Raw genomic sequence first — 14,530 nt, 5'->3', positions numbered from 1 at the left:
TTTATCTTCCTAAACTCGGGTGCGCATTTATGTGACCCAAATCTAAATCTCAACAATGTTGGATAAAATACGTCACGGACCGGGGGTGCATTTATGTGACGGGGTTCAAGACGTGTTTTAGATGACGTTGAATTTTTCTTAAAAAATTAAATAAAGAAAAGCGGTTTAAGTTAAAATTTGCACATAGGTTTAAACATGTACTAAATAATAGGCCAATTATAACAATTGAGCGACCGTGCTAGAATCACGGAACTCGGGAATGCCTAACACCTTCTCCCGGGTTAACAGAATTCCTTACCCGAATTTCTGTGTTCGCAGACTGTAATACAGAGTCAATCTTTTCCTCGATTCGGGATTTGAACCGGTGATTTGGGACACCATTAATTATCCCAAGTGGTGACTCTGAATTTTAATTAAAATAATTCCGTTTCGATTGTCACTTAAATTGGAAAAATCTCCCTTTATTATATCCTCCCTGGGGTATAGGTGAAAAAGGAGGTGTGACACCTCTGGCGACTATGCTGGGGACATTAACCCAGAACCACTGGTTCAGGGTTAGAAATTTGAGCTTGGAATAATTGTTATAGTGGCTTTATTTATTATCTGATTTTATTACATTTTTTTCATCTAATGTGCTAAATATTGCTTTTACCGCTTTGTTATTCTGTGAATTGTATATAAATTGTTACGAAACCCATCCTCTCTCTGAGTCTTCTAAATCATGAAGAAGGGTGCACTTCGTGTGACTTCTTTTCTATTTAGAGTCAATCCCATTTTTTTTAGAACGAGGTTCGGATAAGTTGCTAAGCCGGTGAAGCTTCTGTATTCCCGGTACGCTGCCTCCTCCTCGGCTCGAGTTGTCCGCTCGGGTAAGCCAGGTTTAGAACAATACACTCAGGTTTTAAACCTAGTATGACAAAACCACATGCCGGATCCCTAGTAGGAACGTTTGTTTGCATCATGTGCATTTGACTTTGGAGACTCAACATAGGGGTTGGGTCTGTCTAGGACAGGTGTACCTGAAATAAAAAAGACCATCATGATGCATCTTACTTGCTACATGTGCATTTATATGCTTCGGACTCGCATGCTGACCGGTTTTTAAATATTGGGAAAAATGAAAAAAAATGAAAAAAAAGAAGAGAAATAGCAGTGTAGAGGGTTAAGAGAGTTAATCACTAGTTTTGAAAAAACCAATGCCCGAATAGTGTCGAAATTCTGCCAAATTTTTTTAGAAAATGAAAAAAAAGTTTTTAAATAGTTTGTTTTATTCAAAAAGCAAAAAAAAAAGTCTTTATTTTTAGTTTATATTGTTTTCAAAATAGTTTATTTAGGAAAAAAAATAGTCTATTTTATTTGCCCAAACTACGTCGGTTTGATTCTCACCGGATGTGAGATACGTAGGCAACCCTCATCGGGTCCAACTTCCCATTTTTGCAAAAATACCCAGAAAATGTCAAAAAATTTATTATAAGTCGGGCGGTGCCGTTGTTGTCAAAATAGCCAAATGTTCCTGAAAGGGACGCCAGAGGGCTGACTTTGCATAAACGGCCACTTTTGGTCATTTTTTTTTGAATTTTGACCAATTAGCCCACACAGCCTTAGAATCCTCGTCCCGAGGCTCTGTAAGGCCGTGTTCTCAATGTCGGGTTACTATTTTGGAAAAATCAGAAAAGAGTCTTAAATAAATTAAGTGATGCTGTTTTTGTCAAAAATAGCCAAATGTTCCCGAAAGGGACGCCGGAAGGCTGACATTGAATAAACGACCACTTTTGATCATCCTTTAGAGTTTTGATCGGTTGACCCTCACAGGCTTCATCCCCGAAGTGCTGAAAGGCCGTGTTCGGAAAATCGGATCTTTCTTTCTGAAAATATAGTCAAATCATTTTTTGAGTCAAATAATTTTTTGCTTTTGTTTAAATCGCCTTAATAAATGTGCAGGATGAGCACAAGTGAAAACAAACCCTTCACCGTCTTTAGCGAGGTCCCTCTCCAGCTCCATATGTGGTGGGACGATTTGGGAAAAAGCAGCAAAGAAATAGTGGTCAGAGTCTTGGGGGATCTCATCAGTCTACTAAATGTCAAGGCAAGGACGGATGTCATCGAGGCTTTGATACCATTTTGGAACCCAACCCGAAATGTATTTCGCTTTGCGGATTTTGAGCTTACACCCACACTAGAGGAAGTAGTAGGTTATGCAGGTATGAATGGGAATCTGAAAAGTCAGTATCTGTTGTCACCAAGGCCGGTATCGCCACACCGATTTCTGGACTTGTTAAATATCAGCCGGACTGTGCAAAATAATGATTTATCAAAAGGATGCTGCGCTCTTCAGTTCTTATATCAGCGTTATGGTAATTCGCGGGGTTTTGACGAGCCAAATTTGGGACTAACTCATGCTGAAACAGAGGTAAATGGGAAGCAAGATGAACCTTGGCATTCATAACGGCATTCTTGGGAATCATGGTTTGCCCACGAGACGATAAGAAAATAGAGATAGGTCTCGTGGGGATGGTTGATGTCGCAATGAAAAGGGATGACAGCACTATAGTTCCCCTGATCTTATCAGAAATATACCGAGCATTGACCGTGTGTAAGGAGGGAGGAAGTTTTTTCCAAGGTTGCAATCCATTACTTCAGTTGTGGATACAAGAACATCTCTGCCATCGAGTGGGGTATATGAACTTCGGGCTGACTGGTTTAAACTGCATTGAAAAGTTTGAGAAGCGGGTAACGGGTGTTGCGTTCCCCGAGGGTACTAGAGATTGGTTTATACGACTGAGATCACTAACGGCGGACCAAATTGAATGGGCGTTTGGGTGGTTGCCCGCTACTGAAGCAATATACATGTCGTCCAAAGAATGTTATGTTCTTCTGATGGGTGTCCGTAGTATCCAACCATATGCTCCCTATCGGGTATTGCGTCAATTGGGAAGGTTCCAGATTATCCCTCATGATGAAGATTTGAGCAAGCATACCATAGAGCTAAGACCGAATGCCACAGTACCAGAAGATACAATTCGCAAATTGTGGCATGAATGCAAATTCCTTGAGCCCAAAACTATGGTGCGAGATTTAGCCAAAGGCGAGGTGGACCCAAAGTATGATGCATGATTTGGAAAAAGGTTCAAGATTCGTCAAAGGCCTGCTAAAAGAGCCCATGTCCAGCAATTCACGAATGATTCACAAGAACAATGGGGCTGGCTGGCAAGAGAAGAAGGCTATCGGGTTGAAATTGGCAAGCTGAAACAGCAAATTGAGGATTTGAAATATGAAAATAGCGTGCAAGTCGATGCTGACAGAGGAAAAAAGAACAGATTGACTCAAGCAAATAAGGCCTTGAAAGCCCAAATCCAACGAGTCAGAATGGATGCCGACAACCAACAAAGGAGCCGGTCCAACGAAGGTCTGATAACTGGGTTGAGAAACCAAGTCATTGAAAGCCGAGAGGGTTTGGCAAGATCAGAGGCCTGCATAGCAAGAATTCGAGCCAGATGGGCAAAAGGTACAACAGCGCGAGCAAAGCACTTACGGCAAGTGAGAAGGGATTATGAAGCGAGCATTGAAATATTAAGAGAAACAAATTCCACTCTCAAAGATCGGGTCTTCAAACAAGCCCGAGATGCCAGAACGGACAGGAAGCACTGCTATGATTTAATGGCCCGAATGGAAGAACAAATGGAGAGGTTCCAAGATCAACTCTCTGACAACGCTCAAGTACTGGGAGCAAAGAATCAACGAATAGAGCAACTGTTCATGGAAAGGGATAGAATTAAGGGTAGAATTGAGGAGATTGGGCATTACATCACCCTGAGGTGACTAGCATGTGAGGAAATACCCCGTGATACCCTTTTTGCTTCCGTCATGGGTTACGTCCACCGAATCATGGAAGAATTGAAAAGCTTGCAAAGGGGCCTTGCACCAAAGCCCGCGGAAAGGCCGAACGATGCCCCGTGGGCACCAAAATTCAAAGCGTTAATGTACTCCTAGTTCAAATCTGTATTTTTCTATTTTCAAAAGTCTGTTGTCTGTCCGTGTGTTTCCTTTTGGCATCAAATTATGTTAGTACTTCGGAGTCTGTATTTTGTTTTCCTTTTCCAAATGGGTAGTTTGTAATAGAAGTTTTAGTAATGAAATAAATTTTCCAAAAATTGGTGTCTTTATTTGTGGTAGAACTACGCACGGTCTGATTCATGCGGGGACATGATACGTAGGCAATCCACATAAGATTCGACCACCGCTAAAAGAAAGGAAAAGAAAGAAAGAAAAAGAGAGAAAGAGAAATCAAATAAAGGAAAGTTTCAGAAACACCTAAAGGGCACAAGTAAAATAAGCCGGGATGATGCATACGGAGCAAAGACATGTTAGAAATGATTAAACTGCCTAGGAACATTGCATCCCCCAACGTGCAATTGCAATATGTGTTAAACTCTAACGCTAACAAGTTTGTTGTTTTCCATAACAAGATTTCGTAACAGTTAGCTCGTTAGAATGTTCTGGCAGATTACCATTACCACACAAGATCTAAAGGGCCCATTCCGGAAAGTATGTCTGGTTCGGACAAAAGTGTTGAGGAGGAAAAGACGGAGATGCAAATGATGAAGGAGGAAGTAGACAGGTTGAGACAAGAGATAGCTGGGATGCACCTAGCCTGGGCTAGGGGACAAACATCACCAATCCCTTCCCCTACTCCTACCCTCTCACCGGCTCGGACTCCGGAACACCCTCCCACTGGTCCATCAATGAGCTTCCCAATTGCCCAATACTATCAGGGGGAAACTTCCTATAATCCCCAAGCTCTACCTCCCAAACAAAACCATCATCCACCAACTGTTCCTGTTTTCGTGGCACCTACACCCGCCACATTTGCAAAAATCATCCGATGAACCAGTGTTTCAGGTTCACGACGACCAATACTATCCTCCCGAACTCACCTTCAAAGCACCCGAGCCATACACTTACACCCCTCCCCTTCAGCTCCCGGCGGAAACTGAGAGGCCGACTAAGAATCCGGAGCAGGACAAAGTGCTTTGCAAAGTGAAAAGCCTGGAGCAGTCCTTCAGGAATATGCATGGATTGGGCAGCCAAGTTAGTGTGCCCTACAAAGATCTGTGTCCCTTTCCCGATGTTCAATTGCCGGAAGGTTTTAAGATGCCAAAGTTTGATCTATATGAGGGATATGGTGATCCCATGGCACATCTACGAGGTTTATGTAGTAAGATGAGAGGGGCAGGTGGAAAAGATGAGCTGCTGATAGCTTATTTTGGTCAAAGTTTAAGCGGGTCCGCACTGGAATGGTACACAAGACAGGATCCGAGCAGGTGGTACACCTGGGACGATCTAGCACAAGCATTCGCAGGTCACTTCCAGTGCAACCTTGAGATCGTCCCTGACCGTCTCACATTGCTGAAACTTGAGAAGAAGCCGAGAGAGAGCTTTAGAGAATTTGGGTTCCGGTGGAGAGAACAGGCAACAAGAGTTGATCCTCCGATGAGAGAGGGGGAAATGGTGGACTACTTTCTGCAGACTCTAGAGCCAACTTACTTTGGTCACTTGGTGACGTCAGTTGGCAAATCTTTCAATGAGGTGGTGAAAATGGGAGGTATGATTGAAGAAGGACTTAATTCCAAAAAAATCCTGAGCTATTCGGCAATCAAAACAACAACTCAGGCCATTCAGAGCGGCACGGGAGGTGCGCTCGTTTAGAAGAAAAGGGAAGGGGTCGCAACAATAGAGGCAGGTAATTGGTCCAGATCGAGAGGTCCTTTCCCCCGCTACCAAGCCAGACCCCATCATCCAAATTACCCACACACTCCAAATTACCCTTCACAGCCCTACTACCCACTACAAGAACTACATTTCTCCGTCCATCAAGCCCAGACATATACCCAGCCTCCGGCTCGCCCATAGTGGCGCGCGCCGGCTCCCCAAAATACCTATCCACCTCCACAGAGTACATATCTACCTCCACAAAACACATATCCACCACCAAGGGCCTACAGGAATCCCGTAGGGCCAGGTTTGCGGGGGAATCAGGATTTCAGAAATGAAAGGGTGTAGAGACAAAGAACATTCACTGAGTTGGGAGAAACCTATACTGCTTTGTTCCACAAATTAAGGCCGTTAGGTTTGTTGAGTCCTGTTGAGCCCAGATTGCCGAATCCCCTTCCCCAAAATATGGACCACTCGGTAAGCTGTGAGTATTGTTCGGGGGCTCCCGGACATGATACCGAGAAGTGCTAGAAGTTGAAACGTGCAGTGCAAGATCTTATTGACACCAACAAGATTGAGGTTCAGACACCGGAGGCACCCAACATCAATCAGAACCCGTTGCCAGCATACCACGAAACCCACATAATAGAGCTTGTGCACGAAGGAGGGGAACTAAAGAAACCCTCACGGACGGTGATGATGATCCATTCCAGTCCAAAAGAAAAGTCGACAGGTGGAGAAGAGGTGGTACATTTGGAAAAGGTAGACGTTAAGCCAGTGGTGGTGATGGGAAGAGTTCGCCTGTTGTTGCAAAGAATCCAGAGCCGGTCAAGGTAACGGTGCGAGGGGTACCAAGCAAGCCAGCATGCATAGGGCCAGTTGTCATCAGGCCAGTAATGCAGATGCCGATAACCAGCGAGAAAGTCGTGCCATGGAGCTACAGTAAAGTGATGGTAATGTACAAAGGGAAGGGGGTTGTGGAAAAAGTATGTGAGGCCCAGGGCTTAACTCGTTCAGGAAGGTGTTTTGCTCCCGTAGAGTTGAGAAGGTCCACCCCAGCGGTGGTAAAAAAGCCAGTGACGGAGGAAGAGGCTGAGGAGTTTTTGAAGAAAATGAAGGCACAAGACTACTCCATTGTGGAGCAGTTAAGAAAGACCCCAACACAGATTTCGTTACTATCACTGCTAATCCATTCCAGCGATCATTGCCAGGCACTGATGAAAATCCTGAACGAGGCCCATGTTCCGGATAAAATCTCTGTAAATCACTTGGAGAGGATAGTGCACAAAATCTTCGAGGTAAACCGAGTGAGGTTTTCTAATGATGAATTTCCAACAGAGGGTACAGAACACAATAAAGCCCTATACTTGACTGTGAAATGTGAAGACTCGGTGGTCACCGAGTATTGATTGATAATGTATCAAGCGCCAACATCTGTACTTTGACTACTCTGAACAAGCTGAAAGTTGATCATGACCGGATTCACAGGAACAACGTCTGCGTCCGAGGTTTCAATGGAGGTGGTACCGACACGGTGGGTGATATCATACTGGGATTGACCATTGGTCCAGTGGAATTCACCATGGAATTCCAAGTGGTAGACGTGGCAGTATCATACAATATTCTATTGGGGCGACCCTGGATCCATGCCGCCAAAGTAGTGCCTTCTACATTGCACCAGATGGTAAAATTTGAATGGGACAGGCAGAAGATAGTGGTGCACGGGGATGACGGTATAGGCATTGTGAGTGATGCCGTTGTGCCGTTCATAGAAACTGATGACGACAAAGGTGCATGGGTGTACCGGGTTTTCGACGCGGTTTCAGTGGATAAAATTTCTGAAGGCGAGGACCTTTCACTTCCCAGGATCGCAGATGCGACCTTCATGGTAGCCTCGGAAATGCTAAACAACGGGTTTGTACCAGGAAAAGGTTTGGGGGTTGATCTGCAAGGTATGGTTCAACCAGTTTCTTTGCCTAAGAACCTGGACACTTTTGGGCTAGGATTCAAACCTACGACAGCAGATGTAAAGCAGGCCCGAAAGTTGAAGAAGAAAGTTTGTGTTCTTCCCAATCCAGTTCCACGTCTTTCCAGATCCTTTGTCAGAGCAGGTATCAGAAGGTTGTCAGTCCCCAAAATTCTCGGACCTCTGATTGGGTCAGATGGAGATTTGAATCAGGGTTTTGAAAGGCTGTTCACCGACGTCAACGTGATAGAAGCTGGAGAAGGTTCCAGTAGGGCAGATATACAGTTTGTGGGGCCTAGGGCCAATATCAACAATTGGAAAACTACTCCTCTTCCTACCCAGAGGGAGTCTTAGTAGTAGGCTCTGGATTTTCTTTCTTGTTTTCTGGATTATTCCAGAGTTGTAATCCAGTTTTGTTTTATTTTTGTATTCAACAAAAGCGTGAAACTCTGTTATCCCGCATTTTAATAAAGTGAAAGTTTTCTCTCTTTATTTTGTTTTAATTATGTTTTCTTCTTTTCTCTTTCTGAACAATTCTCTTTATACTGGTTCTAATGACATGACATGCACAACGGATCTTCAACCTAGTCTAAAAAATCAATCTGATTCTGAACTAATTGTACAAGAGGTCGATTATGATGATGAATCGGAATATGATGAGGATGAATCCTTTGAAGAGATAAACAGAGAATTAAGCTAGTTCGAAGAGAAACCCAAGCCCAATTTGAACGACACTGAAGCTGTCAATTTAGGGGATGCAAACGATGGCAGGGAAACTAAAATAAGCATCCATATTGCACCGAATATCAGGGAAGAACTAATCAAAATACTTATTGAGTTCAAAGACGTTTTTGCATGGTCGTATGATGACATGCCGGGGTTAAGCACGGATTTAGTGGTTCACAAATTGCCCATTAACCCGGCATGCCCTCCCGTCAAGCAGAAATTGAGGAAGTTCAAAACAGACATGAGTGTGAAGATTAAAGAGGAAGTAACCAAGCAGCTGCAAGCAAAGGTTATTCGGGTCACTCGATATCCTGATTGGTTGGCTAATGTGGTGCCAGTGCCGAAGAAAGATGGGAAGATCAGGGTGTGTGTCGATTACCGCAATCTGAACAGGGCAAGCCCAAAGGATAACTTTCCATTACCCAACATCCATATCTTGATCGATAATTGTGCCGGACGTGAGATCGGGTCTTTTGTGGATTGCTATGCTGGGTATCATCAGATTCTGATGGATGAAGAAGATGCGGAAAAGACGGCTTTCATTACGCCGTAGGGGACTTATTGCTACCGGGTAATGCCATTTGGTTTGAAGAATACTGGGACAACGTACATGAGAGCAATGACTACTGTGTTTTATGACATGATACACAAAGAGATTGAGGTATACGTGGACGATGTGATCATAAAATCCAAGCATCAGGAAGACCACATAGCAGACTTGAAGAAGTTTTTCCAAAGACTTCGAAGGTATGATATTAAGCTCAACCCAGCCAAATGTGCATTTGGTGTTCCATCTGGAAAGCTATTGGGATTCATCGTCAGTTGGCGAGGCATTGAGTTGGACCCGTCAAAGATCAAATCCATCCAAGATTTGCCACCACCGAAGAACAAGGCAGAAGTAATGAGTCTGTTGGGAAGGTTGAATTATATCAGCAGGTTTATTGCTCAACTCACAGCAACTTGTGAACCCATTTTTCGGCTACTGAAGAAAGATGTTGCGGTAGAATAGACGGCAGAATGTCAGGAAATATTTGACCAAATCAAAGGATATTTATCAAATCCACCTGTGTTGGTTCCACCTGAGCCGGGAAGACCGTTGATTCTCTATCTAACGGTACTGGAGAATTCATTTGGTTGCGTACTGGGGCAACATGATATCACAGGAAGGAAGGAGCAAGCCATCTATTATCTCAGTAAGAAGTTTACGGTTTATGAGGTTAAGTACACTCAACTTGAGAAGACGTGTTGCGCCCTAACTTGGGTGGCATAGAAGTTTAAACATTATCTGTCATCATATACTACTTATCTCATTTCACGCTTGGATCCACTAAAGTATATTTTCCAGAAGCCTATGCCTACAGGGAGGTTAGCGAAATGGAAAATATTACTCACGAAGTTCGACATCGTCTATGTGATGAGGACGGCCATGAAAGCCCAAGCATTGGCCGATCACTTGGCTGAGAATCCTGTTGATGAAGAATACGAGCCATTGATGACGTATTTTCCTGATGAAGAAGTGATGCATATAGATGAGTTGGAATTATATGAGGAACCAGGTTGGAAGTTCTTCTTTGATGGAGCCGCAAATGCGAAAGGAGTTGGAATAGGAGCGGTACTTATTTCTGAAACAGGACATCATTATCATGTTACTGCATAGCTACATTTCTATTGTACCAATAACATGGCTGAATATGAGGCATGCATTTTGGGCTTACGGTTAGCTGCAGACATGGATGTCCAGGACGTCTTGGTCTTGGGAGACTCGGACCTCCTGGTGCATCAAATCCAGGGTGAATGGGAAACATAGGATTTGAAGCTTATACCATATCGACAATGTTTGCACGATCTGAGCAAGCGATTTTGATCAGTGGAGTTCAGACATATCCCAAGAGTTCACAATGAGGTTGCCGATGCTTTGGCCACTTTAGCATCGATGTTGCACCACTTAGACAAAATTCATGTTGACCCATTGCATATCCAGGTTCGTGATCAACATGCTTATTGCAACATGATAGAGGAAGAAATGGATGGCGAGCCATGGTTTTATGATGTCAAGGAATACCTCAGGATGGGGATATACCCAGAGCAGGTCACCGGAGATCAAAAGAGAGCCATTCGGCGTTTGGCAAATGGATTTTTCCTCAGTGGAGGAGTGTTATACAAAAGAACACCAGATTTGTGATTGCTGAGATGTATAGATGCTGGTCAAGCCACGACAGTGATGACAGAGGTACATGCGAGAGTTTGTGGGCCACATATGAGCGGATATGTATTGGTGAAGAAGATTCTTCGAGCAGGTTATTATTGGCTCACTATGGAGCGTGATTGTATCAATTTCGTGCAAAAATGCCATCAGTGTGAGATACACAGAGATTTGATTCATTCTCCGCCAACAGAATTGCATACAATGTCAGCACCATGGCCATTTGTTGCATGGGGCATGGATGTCATTGGACCGATTGAGCCGGCAGCTTCCAACGGTCATAGGTTCATTCTGGTCACCATCGATTATTTCACCAAGTGGGTTAAGGCTAAAACTTTCAAGTCGATAATCAAGAAGGCAGTGGTGGATTTCGTTCATTCCCATATCATCTGTAGATTTGGGATCCCCAAAGTGATCATCACGGACAATGGCGCTAATCTTAACAGTAGTTTGATGAAAGAAGTATGTCAACAGTTCAAGATTACACACCGTAATTCCACCCCGTATCGTCCCAAGGCGAATGGCGCGGTTGAGGCAGCCAACAAGAACATAAAGAAGATATTGAGGAAGATGGTAGAAGGGTCCAGGCAATGGCACGAAAAGTTACCATTTGCATTGTTGGGATATCGCACTACTGTCCGCACTTCAGTAGGTGCAACTCCTTATTTGTTGGTATACGGAACTGAAGTAGTGATACTGGCAGAAATAGAAATTCCGTCCCTCCGGATTATCACTGAGGCTGGGATTGATGATGATGAATGGGTCAAAGCCCGATTAGAGCAGTTGAGCTTGATTGATGAAAAGAGATTGGCAGCAGTATGTCATGACCAGTTGTATCAAAAGAGGATGGCAAGAGCATATAATAAGAAGGTGCGTCCCAGGAAATTTGAAGCAGGACAGCAGGTGTTGAGATGAATCTTGCCACATCAGGCCGAAGCAAAGGGCAAGTTCGTCCCAAATTGGCAAGGGCCGTTTATTGTGACCAGAGTGTTATCCAACGACGCCTTATGTCTGACAGATGTCGAGGGAAGATGCATCGACATGGCTATCAATTCTGACGCAGTCAAGAGATATTATGTGTAATTCCTTTGATTGCAATTGATGTTTGTCTGTTTGTACTTGGCATTTATTGGAGAATGAAATGGCTGAGACAATTCTTTCTTCTATCCAAACACTTTAACCTTTGCTTCCCCTTTTGAGCCTTATTTATTTCTTTCATACCCCTCTTTTGGAATCAGTAATGAAAATGAAAGAAAAAGAGAAGAGAAAAATAATGATAATAAAGACAAAAGAAAAGTCACAAGAAAAAACAAAGGAATCGGGAACTACGTTTGACCTGATTCCTCAAAAAGGATACGTAGGCTCCTCACAGCTCGGTCATAGTGTAACAAAAATAAAAATCCCCAAGCAAGAAACTGGGGCAGAAGTTGTGTTTGTAATTTTGGGAAGGAAGTTTGATTCCAAAAGTTGTAATGTTTTACCCATCAAAATTATTTTGAACCTTTTTGATACCCCTTTTCTTTTAGCCATACACAAAAACCCATGCTGATGTCCAAAAAAGACCTCCCGAACCGTATCCGAGAAGTGCCAAGTCATGCAAATGGAAGTCAGGAATAACACTCTGATCCCCAGCAGAGAAGATGATCATAAGCTAGAAATGAATTGATAGCCGAAAGAATCCCCAGCAGAGAGAGTCATATCGGTAACACTCCAATACCCAGCTGGAAAAAATGAAATAAAATGAGAGAGTCTTATGGTGAAAACCTTCATAGGCACCGTAAGGCAACGAAAGCTGAGAGAAATAAAACGAGAGAGTCTTATCGTTGAAAACCTTCACAGGCACCATAAGGCGACGGGAGTTGAGAGAAATGAGAGGGTCTTATTAGTGAAAACCCCTCAAAGGGCACTATGAGGCGATAAGTTAAGATTGGCGGAAAGGATCCGTCGAGGCATCAAACAATGCAAAAGTGTTTATTTAGCAAAAAGAGTTGGGCGCCTGCATATCCCCCAGCGAAATGAGGCCACCAGAAAGATTGATTGATACAAATAGACTGGGTTGATTAATCCGGAATGCACGATATAATCGTTGGGATCAGTTATATCATTCAGATAAGTCCTTTTCTTTTTCTTTTCCCCAGCATTCGTTCGGAAAGACTTCTTCTTTTTCCATCTTTTGAAATCATCACTTTTCATTTCTTTTGTTTTAAGAATTTTTCCTCCTGCAGTTTGTTTTGAGAAAGATTTTCAGAGCTTACTACCAGTTGCCAAAATGGTGCAAAGCAAAATGCGAATAGGACAGGCCAAAGATAAGGCGACAAAGCGAAAAGAAGTTCGTCGCAAGACCAAATGATGAATGGGTCTAGATTCCAAGGGGACCAAATTCCCAGGGGAAGTTGGAGAAAAACAGAAAATTAGGAAGTTGAAAAGTTATGGATTAAATTCCAAGAGGATCCCCAGTAGATTTGCAAGATACAGGAACAACTAAGACAGATTATCGACCAAGTTCCGGGATGGTCGGACAACACAGAGTGGGGAAGGAAGAGAAAAGAAAAACCATCCCCAGCAAATAATATCATCCCCAACAAGTTTTGTAATGAAAACACAAAGCGAGGAAAGAAAAAAGGGAAAAACCATCCCCAACAGGAGTGACACGACCACTCACCACGTTTTAAATTAACAAATTTTTCTTTGATTTGAAGTATTGGAAAGGAAATGTTATTGACAGCGGGAAGACATGGCCACAAAGAAGATTATCAAACTGGGGCAAAAATTTTTCTCTCATTGCGAAAATTTTCTTGAAATCAGATACCCACTTGGGGAAGATGGAAGATAACACAAGTTTTGAAGGAAGTGGAATCCCCAGTAGTATACAGGAGAAGGAAATACAAGTTTTAAAGAAAACAATCTTGGAAGAAGCAAGATAACCTGAGTTTTAAGGGTAGTGGTCGTTGAATCAGTATCATCCCTACCATTGTTAAAAGGAGGAAAGTAACTAGTCTTAAAGAAGGAAGATAATTCCCCAGCAGTGTTATCCCCGACAGGTTTTAGAGAAGTGAAAACACCAGTTTGAGGTAAGTAATTGCTGAAGAAGTCAGGAGCCCGCCTGTAGAATAGAGGTTGTTTAAATTTTAAGTTGATGAAGTCAGGAGCCCGCCTGTAGAATGAAGGCTGTTAAATTTTAAGTTGGAGTCAGGAGCCCGCCTGTAGAATGGAGGTTGTTAAATTTTAAGTTGATGAAGTCAGGAGCCCGCCTGTAGAACGGAGGTTGTTTAAATTTTAAGTTGATGAAGTCAGGAGTCCGCCTGTAGAACGGAGGTTGTTTAAATTTTAAGTTGATGAAGTCAGGAGCTCGCCTGTAGAATGAAGGTTGTATAATTTTAAGTTGATGGAGTCAGGAGCCCGCCTGTAGAATGGAGGTTGTTAAATTTTAAGTTGATGAAGTCAGGAGCCCGCCTGTAGAATGGAGGTTGTTAAATTTTAAGTTGATGAAGTCAGGAGCCCGCCTGTAGAATGGAGGTTGTTATAATTTTAAGTTGATGGAGTCAGGAGCCCGCCTGTAGAATGGAGGTTGTTTATTTTAAAAGTTGAAGAAGTCAGGAGCCCGCCTGTAGAACGGAGGTTGTTATGTTTTAAGTTGAAGAAGTCAGGAGCCCGCCTGTAGAATGGAGGTTGTTAAATTTTAAGTTGATGAAGTCAGGAGCCCGCCTGTAGAATGGAGGTTGTTAAATTTTAAGTTGAGAAGTCAGGAGCCCGCTTGGAGAACAGAGGAATACATTTCAAATGTCGAAGTCAGGAGCCTGCCTGGATAACAGAGGGATACATTTCATGTTTTGAAGTGAGGAGCCCGCCTGAAAAATAGAGAAGTCAGGAGCCTGCCTGGAGAACAGAGGAATACCTTTTTAAGTCAAGTAGTAAGTAACCCG

The sequence above is a fragment of the Nicotiana sylvestris genome, chromosome 6 (assembly GCF_000393655.2).
Source record: "Nicotiana sylvestris chromosome 6, ASM39365v2, whole genome shotgun sequence".
Lineage (NCBI taxonomy): Eukaryota > Viridiplantae > Streptophyta > Magnoliopsida > Solanales > Solanaceae > Nicotiana > Nicotiana sylvestris.
The sequence above is the reverse complement of the archived record's forward strand: the minus strand, read 5'-3'. Positions refer to the sequence as shown.